The sequence below is a fragment of the Tamandua tetradactyla genome, chromosome 9, assembly GCF_023851605.1.
Source record: "Tamandua tetradactyla isolate mTamTet1 chromosome 9, mTamTet1.pri, whole genome shotgun sequence".
Taxonomy (NCBI): Eukaryota; Metazoa; Chordata; class Mammalia; order Pilosa; family Myrmecophagidae; genus Tamandua; species Tamandua tetradactyla.
Window position 1 is genome coordinate 21,591,045 of NC_135335.1, and position 19,655 is coordinate 21,610,699.

A 19,655-nucleotide genomic window follows, 5' to 3' on the forward strand; every position below is an offset into this window, starting at 1 on the left:
GAGACACAAGACATTAGAAACAGAAACAAAGGACCTTCTTACTCATGACCCAGCAAGCATCAGAAGCTTCATGTTTGTGTCTGCTCCCTTTACCTCCTCCCCCAATATCTCATTAGTGTGGGTGTTTGCTGTTTTGTTGAGTCCTATGATGGTTATTGTTTTTGTTCAGGTTTTATTCTAGCACCATATATGTCACCTAAAATTTCCCCCTTTAACTACATTCATATGTTCAATTCAGTGTTGTTAATTACATTCACAATGTTGTGCTACCATCACCACTATAAATTACCAAACGTTTACACCACCCCACACAGATACCCTGCATCAATTAAGAATTAACTTTCAGTTCATGCCCCCACCCCAGACCTTGGTAACCTGAATTCTAATTTCTGACTCTATGAATTGCTTATTCTAATTATTTTATATCAGTGAAAGCATACAATAATTGTATTTTTGTTTTTGACATTTCATGCCACATGTTGTCTGATTTCAAAGTTCACTCATGTTGTATACATCAGAGTTTTGTACCTTTTCATAGCTGAATAGTTTATCATATATATAAACCATAAGTTTGATCCACTCATCAGTTGATGGACACTTGAGTTGCTTCCATCTTTTGGCAATTGTGAACATTGCAACTATGATCATTGATATGCAAATATCTACTCAAGTCTTTGCTTTCAATTATTTTGGATATGTTCTTAGATGTGGGATTGACAGGTCACATGGTAATACTGTACTTAAGTTTCTAGGGGACTTCCTGATTGTTTTCTACTGTGGCTGTACCCAATTTAGATTGTCATCAACAGTAAATAAGTATTTCTATTTCTCCACTACCTCACCAAAACTTGTAATTTTTCATTTATTTTAAATTACCCATAAGATTGGCGTATAAAATGGTGACTTATGGTTTTGATATGCATTTCCCTAATGGTTAACGTAGTTGAACATCTTTTCATATGCATTTTGGCCATATGTGTATCTTCAAAGGAATGTGAATTTGAGTCTTAATAATTTTTTTTTCCACATGGGCAGGCACCGGGAATCAAACCCAGGTCCTCTGGCATGGCAGGAAAGCATTCTTGCCTGCTGAGCCACTGTGGTCTGCCTGAGTCTTACTAATTTTTAAAATTGGGTTCTTTTTCTTTTTGTTGTTGAATGGTAGAATTTCTTTGCTAAATGTGGATAGTAAACACTTATCATATATGTGGTTTAAAAATATCTTCTCCCATGCTCAGTATGTTGTCTTTCGACGTTCATGATGAAGACTTTTTGCTCACAATTTTTCTTTATTTTGATGAAGTCCTATTGATGTATTTTTTTCTTTTGTTGTTTGTGTTATTGGTATAAAGTCTAAGAAGACATTCCCTAATGCAAGGTCCAGAATATGCTTCCCTACTTTTTCTTCTAGGAGTTTTATACTCATGTTCTTATATTTAGATGTTTGATCCATTTGAGTTAATTTTTGTATATAGAGTGATGTAGGGGTCTGTTGTCATTCTTTACATATGGATACCCAGTTTTTCCCACATCATTTGTTGAAGAGACTACCCTTTTCTAATTGAGTGGAGTTGGCAACTTTTCAAAAATCAATTGGCTAGCAATGTGATGGTCTATTTCCGAACTGTCAATTCTATTCCATTGGTCTGTGGTCTGTCCTTTTGCCAACCATAATCTTTTGAGCACTGTAACTTTGTAGTAAGTTTTAAAAATTGAAAGATGTGTTCTCCAAACTCACTCTTATTTTTTTAAGATGGCTTTGGCTCTTCAGGGCCTCTTATGCTTCCATACTTATTTGATGACTAGCTTTTCCATTTTTGCAAAGAAAGGGTGCTGGTTTGAAAAGATTTATGTACCATAGAAAAGACATGTTTTAATCCTAATCAATCTTGTGGGAGAAACTTTCTTCTAATTTCCATTCAGCACTGTAGGTTGGCTCAATTAACTGTGGGTATTAAATTTGATTAGACAGAAATGTGTCACCACTCATTGTAAGTGGGTATTGATTAATTTACTGGAATCCAACAAAAGAAGAAGTATTTTGGAGAAATCTTGAGAACACCATATAACCATGAAGCAGAGTCTACCAACCAGTGACTTTGGGAGATGAAGAAGGAAAACACCTCCCAGGTAGCTTCATGAAACAAAAAGCTGGGAGATAAAGCTAGCAGACTTTGCCATGTGCCCTCCAGCTGAGAGAGAAACCCAGAATGTCATTGGCCTTCTTAAACCTAAGTATCTTTCCTAGATGCCTTAGATTGAACATTTTTATACACTTGTTTTAATTGGGACATTTTCTTGACATTAGAACTGTAAACTAGCAAATTGGAACAGATTTTGGCACCCAAGAAGTAGGGTGCTGCTGCAGTCTGCAAATATTAAACATATTGGAACAGTATTTTAAATGGATAAGGGGAAGGTTTTGGAGCAGTTTTGTGTGGAGCTTGATAGAGAAGGCCTAGAATGCTTTGAAGAGACTGTTGGTAGAGATGTGGACTCTAAAAATACCTCTGATGAAACTCTAGACAGAGATGAGGCATGTATAATTGCAAGCTGGAAAGAAGGTGATCCCTGTTTTAAAATGACATATAATCTGGCAAAATTGGCTAGTAGCTTTGGTTGGAAGGCAGATTTTTAAAGCCGTGAACTTGAATATTTAGCAGAAGAGATTTCCAAATTAAATGTAGAAAGTGCAGCCTGGTTTCTCCTCACAGCTTATAGTGAAATGCAACAGGAAAAAGATAAGCTGAGAACTGAATTCTTGGGTACAGAGATACCAAAAATTGATGTTCTAGAAAATTATGGGCTTCCAGGAAGGAAGACCCTACAGAATGGTGCCACATGTGAGGATTTGGCCAAATGTGGAATCAGTCAGCCATTTCAGAGAAAGCCATGATCAGACATGGAGCTATCCATGGAGGATTTATGGAATGCCCGTATGTCTAATGGGCACAATCCAAGGTTACTTCATAAAAAGCCAACAAGAGTGTTGTGGGATCTGTATAAAGATAACCACTGCCAGTCAAGACTGAGAGGGATGAGAAGGGATGCATTGGAGGAAAAATAATCTCAGAGGCAAAGCTATGGAGGCTAGGGTCTGACATTAAGGTAGCCTTGGGCCAGGAGCGTGGGCCCACCCAAGCTTCTGGAGAGGGTGAGTTTGCCCTGAAGGTAGACCTCATTGCAGTGGAAGAGCCCTGGCACCTGAGGCCTTTGAGAAGGTAGAGCACATTAACTAGTGTTTGAGGAGAGCCTGGCTGCTACCACATAGTGGGATTGAGCATGTGCCCCAGAGATGACAGAGAACCCAGGTGTAGCCCCAATGCTTGGAGAGGGTGGAGTTGAAGAAAAGGTGGTCTCCCCAGTGTCCCCCAAGGTTGCATTCAGAAAGCAGTGGGCCACTCTGTAGGCCTTTGGAAAGGGTAGGACTTTTGTATGGGTCTGGTGATCCCTGTGTTCCTTCCTCACTATGGAAGTGGGTGTATGTATCCCATAACTGTTCTTCCTTTGTATGTTGGCAGCAAATAACTTGTTCTGGGTTATATAGTTCCAGAGCTAGAGGAGAACTTTGCTTTAGGTCAGACCGTGACTAAACCTGACTTTGTACTGATTTTAACATTGTATTGTATTCATAATGTTACTGGAATGGCTTAAGGTCCTCTGATATTGTTATGAAATGAATGTATTTTGTATATGGAAAAAACATGTCTTTTTTTAGGTTCCAGAGGGTGGAATGTACTGGTTTGAAAAGATTTATGTACCCTAGGAAAGCCATGTTTTAATCTTAATCAATCTTGTGGGAGGAATGGTTTCTTCTTTTTATAGGTTGGAAACTTGATTAAATTATCTCCATGGAGATGTGACTCAACCATGAGTAGGTAGTCTTGATTAGATGGAGATATGTCTAAACCCATAAGTGGGTCTTGCTTAGTTCACTAGAATCCTATAAAAGAAGAAGTATTTTGGAGAAAGCTTGAGAACACCTTAGAACCACAAAGCAGAGAGTCTACCAGCCAGTGACTTTTGGAGTGATGAAGGAAAATACCTCTCAGGGAGCTTCATGAAACAAGAAGCTAGAAGAGAAAGTTATCAGATATTGCCATGTGCCCTTCTAGCTGAGAGAGAAACCCTGAATGTCATTGGCCTTCTTGAACCTAGGTATCTTTCCATGGATGCCTTAGATTGGACATTTCTATAGACCTGTTTTAATTGAAAATTTTCTTGGTGTTAGAACTATAAAATAGCAAATTAGAACAGAAGGCCATTAGACTTTTCACTGGAATTGCATTGAATCTGTGAATCATTTTGGGTATAAGGACATCTTCACAATATTTAATCTGAATAATCCATTTATTCAGGTTTTCTTTGATTCATTTTAGTTATTGTCTATGTTTTTTTTCATGTATAAGACCTTCACATCCTTGGTTAAATTTTTTCCTAGTTATTTGATTCTTTTAGTCACAATTTTAAATCGATTTTTTTCTAAATTTCCTCTTCAAATTGTTCATCACAAGTGAATAGAAACACTACTGTATTTTAAGTATTGATCTTTTCCCCACCACATTGCTGACTTGGTTTATCACTCTAATTGTTTTGTTGCATTTTCAGGGCTATCTATATTTAGGAAAGGCTGTCTACAAATAAGAAGTCTTATTTCTTCCTTTATCGTTTTGATACCTGTTCTTTCTTGCCTAATTGCTCTGGCTAGCACTTTCAAAATAATGTTGAATAACAATGTTGACAGTAGTCCATTTTGTCTTATATCTGATCTTATGGGGAAAATTTCAATCTTTCAGATTGAGTATTCTAGTAATGGATCATTTATATATGCCACTTATCATGTTGAGGAAGTTTCCTTCTATTATGATTTTTTCTAATTGTTTTTGTCAAGAAAGGTGCTGGATTTTGTCAAATGATTTTTCTGCATCAATTGAGATAATTGATTTTTTATCAATGACCTTCATTTTTTATGGCTATTCCATTAATGCATATTGCTTTAATTCACTTTCTGATGTTGAAGTATGCTTGCATGTCTGGGATAAATCCTACTTGATCATGGTATACATGCATTTTTAATATGCTGTTGGAATCGGTTTGTCACTATTTTGTTGAGAATTATTGCCTTCATGTTCATAAGGTATATTGGTCTGTAATTTTTTTTTTCTTATAGTATCTTTACTTGCTTTTTTTTTGTATGTTATATGGTGAGGTCACATTTCATTCTCTTTCCTTGTGAGTATCCCATTATTGCAGCACCATGTTGTTGAATTTTTTGTTTGTTTGCTTTTGTTGGTTTTATGTTTGTTTGTTTGGGAACTGCCTGGGCCAGGAATTGAACCTGGGTTTCCCACATGGCAGGTGAGAATTCTACCACTGAACTGCCCTCACAACCCTTTACCTGTTTTTTATATTAGGTGAGGCTGGCTTCATAGAATGAGTTGGGATGCATTCCTCCTCTTCAGTTTTTTGAGAGATTTTAAGCAGGATCAGTGTTAATTCTTGGAAGTGTTTGGTAAAATACAACAGTTAAGCCACCTTGCCCTCAGCTTTCCCTTCTCAAGATGTTTTGAATTGATGAACCAAGCATTTTATTTGTTAAAGGTCTTTTGTGATCTCCTAATTCTTCTTGTCTCAGTGTAGGTAATTTGTATGTCTCTAGGAATTTGACCATTTCATCAAGTTATCTAATTTGTTTGCCTGCAATTATTCCTAGTATCTTCTTACTATAATTTTTATTTCTGTGGGGTCAGTGAAAATGTTCTCTTTTTATTTATGATATAGTTATTTTTCTTTACCAGTCTATCTAACATTTATCAATTTTATTGATCTCAAAGATTTTTTTGGGGGGAGGTGTTTGCTGATTCACTCTCTCTTTTCTAAACTTTCTATTTCATTTATCTTTGCTCTAATCTTTGATATTTCCTTTCTTCTGTTTGTTTTGGTTTTAGATTTCTTTTCTTAGGTCCTCCAGCTATGAGGTTAAGGCTTTGACTTGAGATCTTGTTTCCTTTTCAGTGTAAACATTTACATCTATAAATTTTCCATCTCTGCACTACCTTAGAGTTATCACATAAATTGCAGTATGTTGTGCATGCATTTTCATTAACCTCAATATATTTCCTAAATTCCCTTGTGATTTATTCTTTGACAAAATGTTGATTAAGAGTATGTTATTTAATTTCCACGTATTTGTGAATTTTCCAGTTTCCATATACTACTGTTTACTAGCTTCATCCCACTGTGCTGGGAAAAGAAACATTGTATGCTTTTGATTTTTTTTATAATTAGTGAGACTTGGTTTGTGATGTAACATGGTTTATCCTGGGGAATATTTCATGTGCACTAGAGAAGAATATGTATTCTGTTGTTTTGGGGTAAAATGTTCTAAATATTATTGTCAGATCTCATTAATTTAGGGTATCATTCAAGTCTTCTATTGCTTTATTTATTTTCTCTCTAGATCTTCTATGCATTATTGAAATTAATGTGTTAAAGTTTTCTACTATTAATATAAAACCATCTATATCTTCGTTCAATTATTTGCTTCCTATATTTTGAGACTTTGTCATTAGGTGTCAATATAGTTATAAATTCTTGTGGCATTGTCCCCTTTAGTTACTTTTTTGATACCCATAACTGTTTTTTAATTAAAGTCTATTTTATCTGATATTAATATAGTCACTGAAGCTCTCTTTTGGTTACTATTTGCAAAGAATGTATATTTTTTCTGTTCTTTCACTTTTAGCATATCTGTCTCTTTACATTTAAGGTGAGTCTCTTGTGAGCAACCTACATCTGCATCATTGCTGGGTTTTTTGTTTTTCTTTTGACATGAGCAGGCACCGAGAATCGAACCCGGATCTCTGGCATGGCAGGCAACAATTCTGCCACTGAGCCACCATTGCACTGCCCTGAATAATATGTTTCATAATCCGTTTTGTCAGTCTCTCCTTCCTGACTACAGAGTTTATCCATTCACGTTTAAAGTAACTACTGATAATACAGGACCTTTTTTGCCATTTTGCTACATGCTTTTTTTTTTTTTTTTTTAGTATGGGCAAACATCAGGAATCGAACCTGTGTCTCCTGCATGGCAGGCGAGAACTCTGTCTGTTGAGCCATGGTGGCCTGCCCTACATCATCTTTTAAGCATTGTACTTTTTAGTTCCTTAATTCTACACCTACCATATGTACACATGCATGCATTAGCATATGTCTAAATATGTAAATATGCTTGTGCTTTCAGGACAGTTTTGATGTTTCATTTTTGTTCCTTAACTTATAAGCACTGAATATTGATTTTTAAAAAATTTGAAAATTTAGATATACAAATACGAGAAAAGAAAGCTACACCTTAAGATACACTATTAATCTTTGGTGTATGGCCTGTCATAATACATCTTCTTAAGTGTTTTTCTTCATACAAACTTTCTAATCTAACATGTGTAAATTACTGTTAAAATTTGTGCACCATAATTCTGAAACTTAAAGTATTGTTTTTAATATATTTTTTTAAAATTCTTCACTTTCTAATTTTCATATTTTTGTTTGCTACCTTTTATTTATCTTTAGTATAGACTTATCTATTTTTCTGGTAATAAAATTTAAATGAAATCCTCTCTTTATTTCTTACTCCCCAAAGGATTTTACACCTTGGAATTTCTACCTGGAACATAGCATACATAAAACAGAAGTAAAACCAAAAAATAATTAAGAACATATATCAGGGTTATTCTTTGAATAAATTTAACATGTTTTGTGAACAATAGATTATCTTCTAATATCAACTTGGATAATTTCTTACAGATTCAAGATTTCTCAGAACTTTTGCATGAACTTACTTATTGAAATTTCTACATGTATGCCATGGCCAAAGCAGTCATTTAACAATGGCTGAATTCATCCTCTTGGAGCTTAAAGATGATTTGAAATTTCAGACCATTCTTTTGGGGATCTTTCTAAATATCTTTTTAGTTGGTGCCATGAGTAATTTTGGATTGATTGTGCTAATCCGAATTAATACTCAACTTCACATACCTGTGTTTTCTTTTTAACTCACCTTATAGGTTTGCTGATTTTTGCTATACCTCCTGTGTTATTCCAAACACTGTAGTGAAATTTCTACATGAAATTAAAAGCATATCTTTTTTAAAAGCAGATCTTTTTATGCATGTTCAACAATAAACTTGAGTGTCACATGCATAAAAAGATATGCTTTAAACACTCAAGTTTGTTTCTTTATCACATCTATCACATTTTCAGTGTGCAAAGTATTTTTCAGTGTGTAAAGTATTTCTGCCCTCTATCATGACATATGATAGATGTATGACCATCTGTTACCATTTGCCTTATGAATTTCTCATGCCTAGGAGACTTGTCTTCAAATGGCCACTATTTCATGTATTTATGGATTCACCATGAAACTCACAGAAGGAGTGGCCTCCATGCTCTGAATTCTAATTACAATCATTCTTGCTTCCATTATGTGTTTAGAAACAGTAGCATTTCATCCTAATGGGGTTGATTTCACAACCAATAAATTATCTCCTTTCTTTTCCTTCTGATCCACTAAGAGGAACACAAAAAGCCCAGGTAATATTGTGGTTTCCAGTTCAGTGAGACTTCTACTGTGTTCCGTGATGGATGTGTCTGTCTTGAGGTATCAGACCAATGAGCTAGCTGAGCCTCTAGTTCCAAAAGAGATTGGGAATACAAATTCCTCAATGAGTTACTGAGTGTGATGATGAGATGTGCCACTCCTACATTTGAAACACAGTACCTTGAATTCCTGCTATGGTGAAGACAGCACCATTTATCAGGAACAGATTCAATTGGAGGAACTCTCTCCAGTCAAGTGTCTTAACCAAACACTTGTAAAAATATTCTTTGCATTAAGGCTTATAATGATAAGACCAATGACTCTTATAGTCCTATTGTTACAATTTCCATTGATTTTAAATGAATTTCTTTTCCTCAAGCAACACTGTGTGGAATAAAATGCCATAATTAAAACCTTCTTTAAACACCCAAATGGTTATGTTGGCAAAAGCAGGGAAGCCAGAGAAGGCACATACTTATCAAGTGTTCATATTGGTTGCCATAAAGACAAATTACTTCCTTCTTTAACCTAGAACTGATTTGATGGGTTCTGCCTTCTGCCATGTTGTTGGCTGGTGTCACTGAGAAATGGTTCCATTTAGAGGATTTGGAGATTTTTTTTGCTGCTGGTAAGGTGAGCACTGAAAGGTGGCCATAGCTATATCAGTCTTGACAGAAAGCATATTTTTGGGAGCCCACTCATGACTTCATGGACACATTACTAATGTGGTGACAATCAATAAGAAAACCTGGCTTATATTCATTAGCTGGGTCATTCTTATAAGATTCCTTTTTGGTAGATTCTATCTGGCAGGAATTCACATTAGATACCAACATTTTCTGTTTTGTGTTCATTTAAATTAATTCATCCAGGTACTTCTTCCTCAACTACTGTCTTGCACCTTCCAGAATTTTTTTCTTCTATACAAAACTATTCTTCTCATTCCAAAATTTAATATATTAATACTTCTAGCTATGTTTTGCCTTATATATCAAGTATCATGTTCAGTGTTTTATTAATTGGAAGGAATTAATTACTACATTTCAGGCTCACACCTAATGGGGTTCTATTTAATAAGCCTGAAGTTAATGTCTGCCTAATTGCACAGGCCTGTCTATGAACCACATCATAAGGAATTCACGGTCTAATTATAATTTGCTTAAAGTTCATCAAATTATTGAGTTACATACATAAAGTTGAGATTTAGTGTCATCTTTGAAGCTTTGCAAAGTCCAACATCAAATTAATTCAGTTTGATAAAATGACTTCTTACTGAAACTTATACTTTCAATAAAATCCCTTTTAATGTTTAAATATAAAACACATATAATTAAACATTTTGTAATTTGTTCTCTCAGGTGTTAAAATGCCTATTCCATTAATGATTAATTTGTTATTATACTTAGACTTTGCATAAAGCTCTGCCATTTGAAGTGGTTTTTGCCTGCCTGTTAAGAAAATCACGTCCCAATAGACCAGCTCATGCATGTGAGACACCATTAAATTTAAAAACAAAATTGTTTAAAATGATGTAATACAAGATAAAGGTTTTAGAGGGAACAATAAATCATATAAAATATACTAAATGTACTTAAATATAATGTTAAGTACTGTTCTTACCCATGGAGTATGCCTGGAGATTTATTGGTCTCTATTTGATTTTGATGTGGATTACTCAAAGACAGCATATTGCAGAAAATATTCTAGGTAATAAAAAAGGATTTGGAGTAACACAAATCCATGATTCATTCATTCAGTTATTGTACCAGTCCATTTGGAAAGTCTACCAACTGCCAGAACTGCTAGGTACTTGGGATAAAACTGGGGAAAATATAAAACCATATATGGTTATCAAGAATTTGAAATTTAAAGGAAATTTCAAGAATTTGAAATTTAAATGAAAAATAAACAGCTGGATGAATTAGTGAGTGTGACCCTTGATCAGTAGTGAACAGCTTCTAGAAGGAAGGGAAATTTCACCTGAAATCTGCAAGGTAAGTGAAAAGAAAGTAGCCAAGTAGAGAGGTGATGATACAGGGAGTAGTATTCTAACCAAATGAGGTACACAGTCCATTGTCATAAATGTTAAACTGAGGCTATGAAACATCACTTTGGAGCATGGACATTTCCTGGGGTAGTTGAAGAGATGATATTCATCTGCAAAGCAGGAGTTTGTTTATCAAAGGTTGAGTTAGCCACATTAAAGAGTTTAGAATTTGACTTAAAGTCAATGCAAGATCAACAAGCTAAGACTTTGGCATTAGAAAGTACACTCAAACTTGCACAAATGTGAAACTGTGCAAGGCTGGAGGCTAGGATAAAAATCACAGGGAGTAACCCAGCAAATTTTGGTAAAGACCTAAATAAGTAATATAGTTGATAGTAGAAATAGACATATTTGGGGGAAAAGATTAAATTAGTAGTCTTCAAGAATTATTTCATTATTGGTGGAAGGGAGAATTATATATGAAAAATGTTTTCTTGGTTTCTTCCTAGATGCCTGGCTGGAAGATGACCACTTTCAGTGATTTAGAAAATATTGGTGCCTAGGCATATGTGCAGAGCAGTGTGGATTTTGCATTGCTGAGTTCTCTGAAATGTAATCAATTTAGTACCTCTGAAATATCTAATTCTAATCTGGCAAACTGTTGGGTACATGTATCCAGAGCTTACAGGATAAAACTGTAATGTGAAAGAAAACATGGGGGCCAAATATAGATTTAATTATTAGAAATAGAACACCATCACCAAAATATTAGAAAGGATAGATATGAAAGCAGGTAGGTTTTTTTCACCTGGTGACAAGAAGTTTACCATTTTATTACTTTAAATTTCCCTCTGATGTTGGAATTGTTTTCATCTATGGAAATGCCAAATGACATGGGAAGGGGTGAAGAAAGTCCAAGGGTTTGAAATAGCAGCACAAACTTGGTGGCAAAGTTGATTCAGAAAAGAAAACAACTGTTCATTACTATATGTTTTTTTTTTTTGCAAGGGCAAGGCCTGAGAATTGAACCTTAGTCTCCGACATGGCAGATGAGAACTCTGCCTGCTGAGCCACCATGACTCACCTTATTGTTTGATTTTGTATGTCATAATTTCGTTATTGCTCACTTTTGCCTGAATGGTGTTCTTTGTAGTTCAAGTACAATTGTGAAGAGAAGAGCATTCCTCAAATACCCACATTTTGGTGTATCTACAAGGAAACAAAGCAAGGATGTTTAGGATGTTGGCAAAGGTAATTGTAATAATAACTCACAGAGTCTAATCTCTGTAGGGGCAGAATTAATTAAATAAAGTGATATAATTGATAAGAGATAATTACTGTGACTTAGGAAATAGTGGTATGAGTGAATAAATTAAAAATTGTATCATCACAGCCAAGTTATAAAAGAAGGGAGCAGAGGTCTTAGTCATAAAATAATGATTTAATTTAGGGTATTTAACATTTTCTCAATTTCCAGATGAAATAGAAAATAAAATGAATTCATGGACGTGGGAAACTCAAGTGGATTATTGGTGGGTTCAAGATACCATGAATCTGAGAAACTATATTATTAAATGTGTGGCCTTCATGGGCACTGATGAGATATTGAGGGAGAGGAAATAAAATGATCTCAGTGACAAAGTCTTCAGTGAATTAAAGGAGGCTATAAATGACAACAATGAAAATGGATATAAATTTCAAGGTATCAGAAGTGTTTGCACAAATGAGAGACATAATAAATTTGAAACGATGCCTAGAGCATTAATGATGCCTCATTTTTCTTCCCAATTTTGAAATATGTGGAGAGTTGCAAATTATCTGGTCTGCAGAGATGTGGCCTGGAGAGGAGGAGGTTTTGAGAGGGATCCAGATTTCAGTTAAAGAGTTTAATATTAAATTATTAAAGATGTTGGAGAGTTTGGTAATAAGGAAGCAAGGGTTACACAGGTTTCAGTACAACACAGTTATGTAAGTGCTAGAGAGAGTAGGAACTAAGCAGAACAATGATTTTTAGTCACAAATTGGGGGGCAAAGGGAGAATACATTTAAAATACTACAAACAGGTAAGTATCTGCATTCTTCAGGATTATGGGACTGCATGCATATTTCTGCACAGTAAGCCTCATTTGAAATGATATTAATACTCTTAAGAGCTAAATTTCAGCTAGCATCTAGCATGAGATAAGTAATATTCAAGGCACATGATGTGAACTAACTCAGATTGCCTCTACAAAGCAGTTTTGAGAAGTAGTTTTGGATGGAGAAATCCTTGCCTCTCTGGAAGAAGACTACATATCCTATGACTTGAGATTAGGAAATCAAGTCTGGGACCAGTTAATGAGCTCTTCTGCTTTTCCCTATGCTGATCATGAAAAATGAAGATGACCCAAACTTTCAGCCTCCATTTCAATATCTGAAAACGAGGATGATAGCTGTACTGCCAATCTATAGGGTTTATAGAAAGACTATTCGAGATTATATAGTGAAAAATGGAAATCAAATATATGTCACTTCTGCTAGAGCAAATATCATTAAAATGTGCTTCCTTTTAATTAGCCAGAAGCAAGTTCACATTTCACAAATTTATCCTAGAATGTTTTTTCTTCTCTTGCTTTGTATGTGGATGTTTGAAGATGTGTTTTCTGAGACAGGAAATCATAAATTAATATTTTATTAATCCTGTTATTCCTATTTTAACTAAAATAGGCTATTCACACTTCTGAGATTTTCTGTCTCCTTTAATTCACAAATACTACATGCAATTAAAGAAAAACTAGGAATTAAAGATAAATAAGAAAAGAAAATAAAAAAGTCCCAAATTGATGGACTAGAGATCATCAGCATTCAAAATGTTTATCTTTCATAACTAAAAAAATTCACATTCTGTGATCAGTCTTTTCATTTATTATTTCCTTTTAATTAGGAATTTTCAAATGAATTCACAGATTCTATATAAGGTATTTGAAATACCAGTAATTTTTTTTAGATATTGATAATGGTGATCAAATAACTTTCAATCTTTAATTCCTATCATTAAAATATAGGACAGATTTTTCAATTGAATGCAGTTTAAATGAAAAAAAAATCTCAATAAAATTTCATGTTTTGTCATTTCTGTCTAGAACAAATCTCTTCACTCTGAAAGAAGAAATTATTTTGAGGATAACAGAACGAACCCATCAGAATTCTTTGAATGTGTTCACCATAGGATTACTGTGGGTCAGAACCATCTCCTAACATCCACTTGAAAACTCAAGAGTCAAGAATACTCAGAACAAATGGTCTAGGAGTGTTTGCTGGGAAAGAATTGTACATGCATTTCATGGTCAAAAGCAATCATTCTGCAGTGTCTGAGTTCATCCTCTTGGGAATCACAGACAGTCCAGAACTACAAGCCATTCTCTTTGGTGCACTTCCTGGTGATCTATTTAGTTAGTGTTGTGGGTAATGTTTGTTTGATTTTGCTAATCCAGATCAGTTCTCAGCTTCACACACCCATGTATTTGTTTCTCAGCCATCTGGCTTTTGTTGATTTTTCTGTTACTTCATCTGCCACCCCAAACACCTTAGCAAACTTCCTGCATGAAGTTAATAAAACATTTTTGTTATTATTTCCTTAATTTCAAAATCTTTAAAGTTCCACAAACTTTATCCAAGGCTTTCTTGGAGGCTTCTTTCACCTCCTTGATCCTTAGACTGTAGATTAGGGTGTTCGGCATAGGGATCACCACTGTATAAAATACAGACTCTGTTTTATCTGTGTCCAGGGAGTGGTCTGATTTGGGCTGTAGGTACATAGAGATCAGTGTGCCCTAGAAAATAGTTACAGCTACCATGTGGGAGCCACAGGTGGAGACGGCCTTACATCGCCCCTGGATAGAGCGGATTCTGAGGATGGTGGCAATGATAAAGATGTAAGAAATGAGGATGATTGAAGAAGAACAGATCACATGAAAGCCAGAAAAAGCAAAGATCAGAATTTCCTTCATGTGTGTGTCTGAGCAGGACAGAGCTAAGAGGAGGAGGTCATCTCAATAAAAATGGTTAATTACATTAGGCCCACAATAAGTTATACGAAAAGGGCTAATGGTATGGAATAGAGCAACCAGAAAGCTATATATATATGGAATGGCCACTAATAGAAAGCAGACCCTTTTGACATCAGAAATGAATAATGCAGGGGTTTACAGATAGCTACATAGTGATCACAGGCCATGGAAGCTAAAAAGAAACACTCGGTGATCACGAAAGTGAGAAAGCAGCCCAGTTGTATTGCACAAGCATGAAAAGGAATTGTGTTGAATTTCACAACAAAATTCATCATCATCTTTGGCGGGATGGTAGAGGAATAGCACAGGTCAACAAAGGCCAAGTGGCTGTGGAAATAATACATACGTGTATGGAATCGAGGGTCAGTCTTGATTAAGGAAATCCATCCAATGTTCCCCAGAACTGTGACCAGATAGATAACTAAAAATACCACAAAACATGGAGCCTGAAGTTCTGGCTGCTCTATGATTCCCTTGAGAATGAATTCTGTAACATAAGTGACATTAAGTTCAGTCATTTATTCCAGGGGGTTTTGCTGCATTGAAGATAAAAACAACACATCTCATGGTTCGTGCCAATTGAGGATAGATGATTGCTTGTGTCCTGTTACCTGAAATTAGTCATCCTGTGGACATCATTGGATTTTACCCCTCAAATTTCATGCCATTCTTGTTCCAGGGAAGATCGTCTTTTATTTTCAATATCATCTTCTTAAGAGTTATTTTCCTTTGTAATTTTCAAAACTAAGGGAGGATATTGGTTTACAGTTAAATATCACCTGAATGAAACCAGGTGATCATTTTAGTAGTGTCACTAAAATGTCAGTCTTTGCTGCTGCTCTTTTCTATCTGTATAATATATGGCAGCATAAAAATATGTAACTCATAAATGGAACCATATTGTATTCCCCTGTTTTTAACTTTTGTGCATTGCTGACACCCTCAAAACATTAAAGTAATTATATATGTGTCACGGCAATCACTTTACTACATCCCATTCCGTTTACACAGAATTTATGCTATAGAAACTAAATGAAGATTGTTCAGAGAAACGAGGTAAAATCCAATTTTATGAATATAGGAATTTAAAGAGACAGGTATTTTTCCCAATTCAAAGTTCACTATATTTTTGTGTTTATTGGCAGAAATGTTAACAAATCAAGTGTTTATCATATAGCTTATAATTCTAAAGTATGTGTAGATAAACAACTTTTCCCATAAATGTCTGTCAGTATATTTCTAGAGCTTAAAATAGCCTAATCATTTGTGCCACTAGATTTTACTTTTAGCAACATATCCTAGGGAAATATTGAGCTTTCAACAAAAGTTTATGGAAAAATATATGGGTAGATGGAGCCCCTGATGTATGTTTCACAATAGTTATATTTATCTATATTTCTACCAGCAACTAAAAAAGATGATTTTTCTCATTATACCCAATATTGGTCTCTTCAAGTTTTATTATTGCCCCTTAATTTATTTTCCATAAAGTAGAATGATAAGCTATTAAGAACAGGAATCTAGAGAGATCATCAAGTCTAATCCTTTCATATTTTAGATTTAATTTTTTAGTATTGCTATTATTTTATCTGTTGTAATTGAATGCTATCTTTATCAGACCCTGTATTTAGTGCAATATATGAATTACTTCATGATAGATAGGCTTTCACTAACCATTCAGCCCTGATTAAAAATTTAAAACCAAAAACTAACAATAGGCTTCTGCTATTGCTGCACAGAGAGGATGATGCAGAACAGGTATGACTGGGTATGTTTCACAGCAAAGCCCATATTCCTCATCAATCTGCTAACATGCCCAAAGCTGTAGTCACTTTCTCCTTCAGAGGTAATTGCTCAGGTAGAACACTAGAGCTGGGAGATCCATCCATTTTCCATAACATCAAGCTAATATTTAAGGCTTAGGAAGACAAAGATGAAAGAAAGCTATAGTGTATCAGTGATTGCTAAATTTTCCATATGGATTGCCACATTAAAATGGAAGCATTCTAAATTATAAAAGTTAAGTATCTAATGCTGTCCTTTTTAGTAAAATAATCATTGCATTGAAAAATATTCAGAATTAAAGTTTCTCTAACTTGCCTATGGGACGTGAATATATGAAACCTTTCCTCACAGTCTTTTATTTCAATTCCAGGTATGACATTATGGTTTGAGCCCAGCTGAGGATAATTATAAGATTACCAGATGATGTAAGCATAAAGTAGACAATTTTCATTGAAAGATGGTGGCAAGGTAACAGGTTCATCTATAAGATATCATTACTTTACTTAAAATAAAGACTATTCCTTGGTTAGAGTTTCTTCATTACACTTGTTCAACTTCAGGATTTGTGGTGGTACTAAGAACATGTCAAAATAAAGCACAGAGAACCATTTAGAAGGATAAATTTATCAATGAGAACACTTACTGTGGTAGATAGCTTTTATTAAATAGAGAGTTAAATTGGAGTTTGAATTCTAACTTTGATAAACTAAAAATCATAGAAGCAAAATTTGTTAAATTACTCATAAAATATAATATACATCATCCTGCATTTACTATCAACTCTCTCAATTCCTCTACATTTTTAAGAGTAATTTTTCTTCATGGCTTGCAATTTGCTTCTCCAGGATGTTCTGAAGCAACCAATATCCCAAAGTCTCTAATTTTTTCAGTCATTTATACCTCTCTGTCAATTCTGAGGGGAAATCCTTAAAATCAGGGGCATATTTTACCCTATTTCTTCAGTAAGCATTGCTATTTCTTGCTTTATTACATATTGCCTAAAGAAAGCCGCACAACAAACTCTATTGCACGTTGAAATCACCTGGGGAGGATTTACAAACCAATGCCCAGGAGTGCCCCATACAATTTGAAGGTGGGAGAGAGGAAGTAGGAGGGGACAACCAGGTATAAGTATTTTTAAAGCTCCCCAGTTGATTCTAACCTACAGCCACAATTGAGAGCAGGGAGCCTAAAGAATGAATTAATGACTAGACTGTGAAGAAGTTCTCAGACATATTTTAAAAATTATTTATTTTTCTTTTGGTTTTGTTTACCTAACTTATGTTTGAATTAGTTTGAGTTCATAATTTGACCAGCCAGCAGAAATCAATTGGAATATTCTTATCTGTTCATACAAAGAGACTCACCAAGGGATCTGTGGGCAAGGATAGTATTTTAAAAATCAATGTCCAATTACTCCATTTCCATTTACTAAATAATTATCACTTTTAATCATTACTGATAATTGGCTAAATCTTTAAAAACAGATGGTTTTATCTGTTTGGCTCTCTCCTACTTTCTGTGCATTCTATTTTACCCATCTAGATTCTCAATACATGGTTGCAGAGTAAATTAAATTTCCCTTTAATATTAACTTTTAAATGGTTTTCCTTGTTCTTGAAGAACTGGGGGCATATCTCTGGTGTTTCTACTGTCACTTTCACATCTAAAACAATGGCAATGCTTTGCACTGAGAAAGCGTTCAATGATAAGAAAAAAATAATGGCCGTTGGGCTGTCTCCTCTCTCCTATCCACCATTCATTCGTCAAGACATGGTTTGATATGTTATCCAGGACCTGCCCTGTACACCATTGCCTTTTTCAAGCAAGAGTGCCCTCTATTCCAAGGCTTGGTATCCTCACAAGAGTTTAACAACTGAACTACAAGGCACACTAGTGACCAACAATATACTACAGGTATCCAGATACAGTGACTTCTTCAGTCAACCAACACCCCCTACAAATATCCCAACATCAAGCCAAATGTTATGCCACATATTACATAACAATGGTTGGGAGTATTGGATTGAGTCTCTTGCCTTGGATTCTTGCTTAAGTTCAAACTCCTTTCTAAGAAGAAATATCGGTGGAATGAAATACCAATGAGTTTCCACCTTATTTCATATTTCAAAAATTATAGTGGCCATCCATTCTTAATTTACCTTTATATATAGCATTTCCAAGAGGCCAAGGATGGATTTAAAATAACAAACAAAAAAACACTGCTACCAGCACTTAAGTGTATAATAACTATTGGAGACCCATCCTCATAGGAAAGTTTGAGATATGAAACTTCATCTTCCTCTGAATATCCCTTCCATGAGCCATGTGATATTAACTCTCTTTTCTGAGTAAATACTACTGCAGGATGGAGGGTAAAGTCTATGAGGTTATCTGTGTAGTGTGTGTTTATGAGTGTTTGTGTGTGTGTGTGTGCGTGTGTGTGTGTGTGTGTGAGAGAGAGAGAGAGAGAGAGAGAGAGAGACAGAAACAGAGACTGAGAGGGACAGAGAGACAGACTGAGAGGTAGAAGGGAAGGAGGTATCATACAGAAAATGGTGGAGGTTGATAAAGTGGTATTTTAAGTGTAAATAGAGTCCACCCATAGAAAGTGCTGTTAAAGCACAGCACAAGATGCAGTTAGGATGCCAGAGGTATCGTCTTTGGATCTAGTTTGATTCCTTTTAATAATACAGCTGACCAGGGAGGGAGACTTGTACTGGGGAGTTCAGCTTTATATGCAGACTACATCTGACTCACCTGCTTAGAGATGGCCCTGCCTTCATTGAGCTCATTCTGAATTTGTTTGGGTGATTTATTAGTTACCACATCCCTTGGGTCTAAATGTGAAACTCTTGCATGTTTCTTCCTTGCATGTTTCTCTCCAAGTAAGAGAAGCTGGACAAAATATATTGGGGATTTTTTAAAAAATAGTAATTTTCTCTATTCCTAAAGGAACCATACTTTAAATATACTGACCAGAAACTTCCAGAAAGCAGAGGTTCTATGCTACTAGAAAAAAAACATAAAAACAACCTTGTTGCTTCATTCATTTTGGTGAAGAGCTTAAGCTTTGTGAAAGGATAAAATCAGCACTTATATCCTGAGTAACTTATTCTAAGATAACTTGGGCAATGTCCGTCCATATTCTTTTTTCCATTTTTTTGCACAGGCAGGCACCGGGAATTGAACCCAGGTCTCCATAATAGCAGATGAGAACTCTGCCACTGAGCCA

At 35.1% G+C, this 19,655-nt stretch overlaps 1 long non-coding RNA gene and 1 pseudogene across 1 annotated transcript in view; both read right to left on the reverse strand.

The window, feature by feature from the left end:
* The window catches only part of LOC143645974 (uncharacterized), a 326,483-nt gene that overhangs the window by 258,735 nt on the left and 48,093 nt on the right, over positions 1 to 19,655 (reverse strand). The gene's annotated exons all lie outside the window — the stretch shown is intronic.
* Positions 14,195 to 15,153, reverse strand: LOC143645973 (olfactory receptor 8U3-like; annotated as a pseudogene).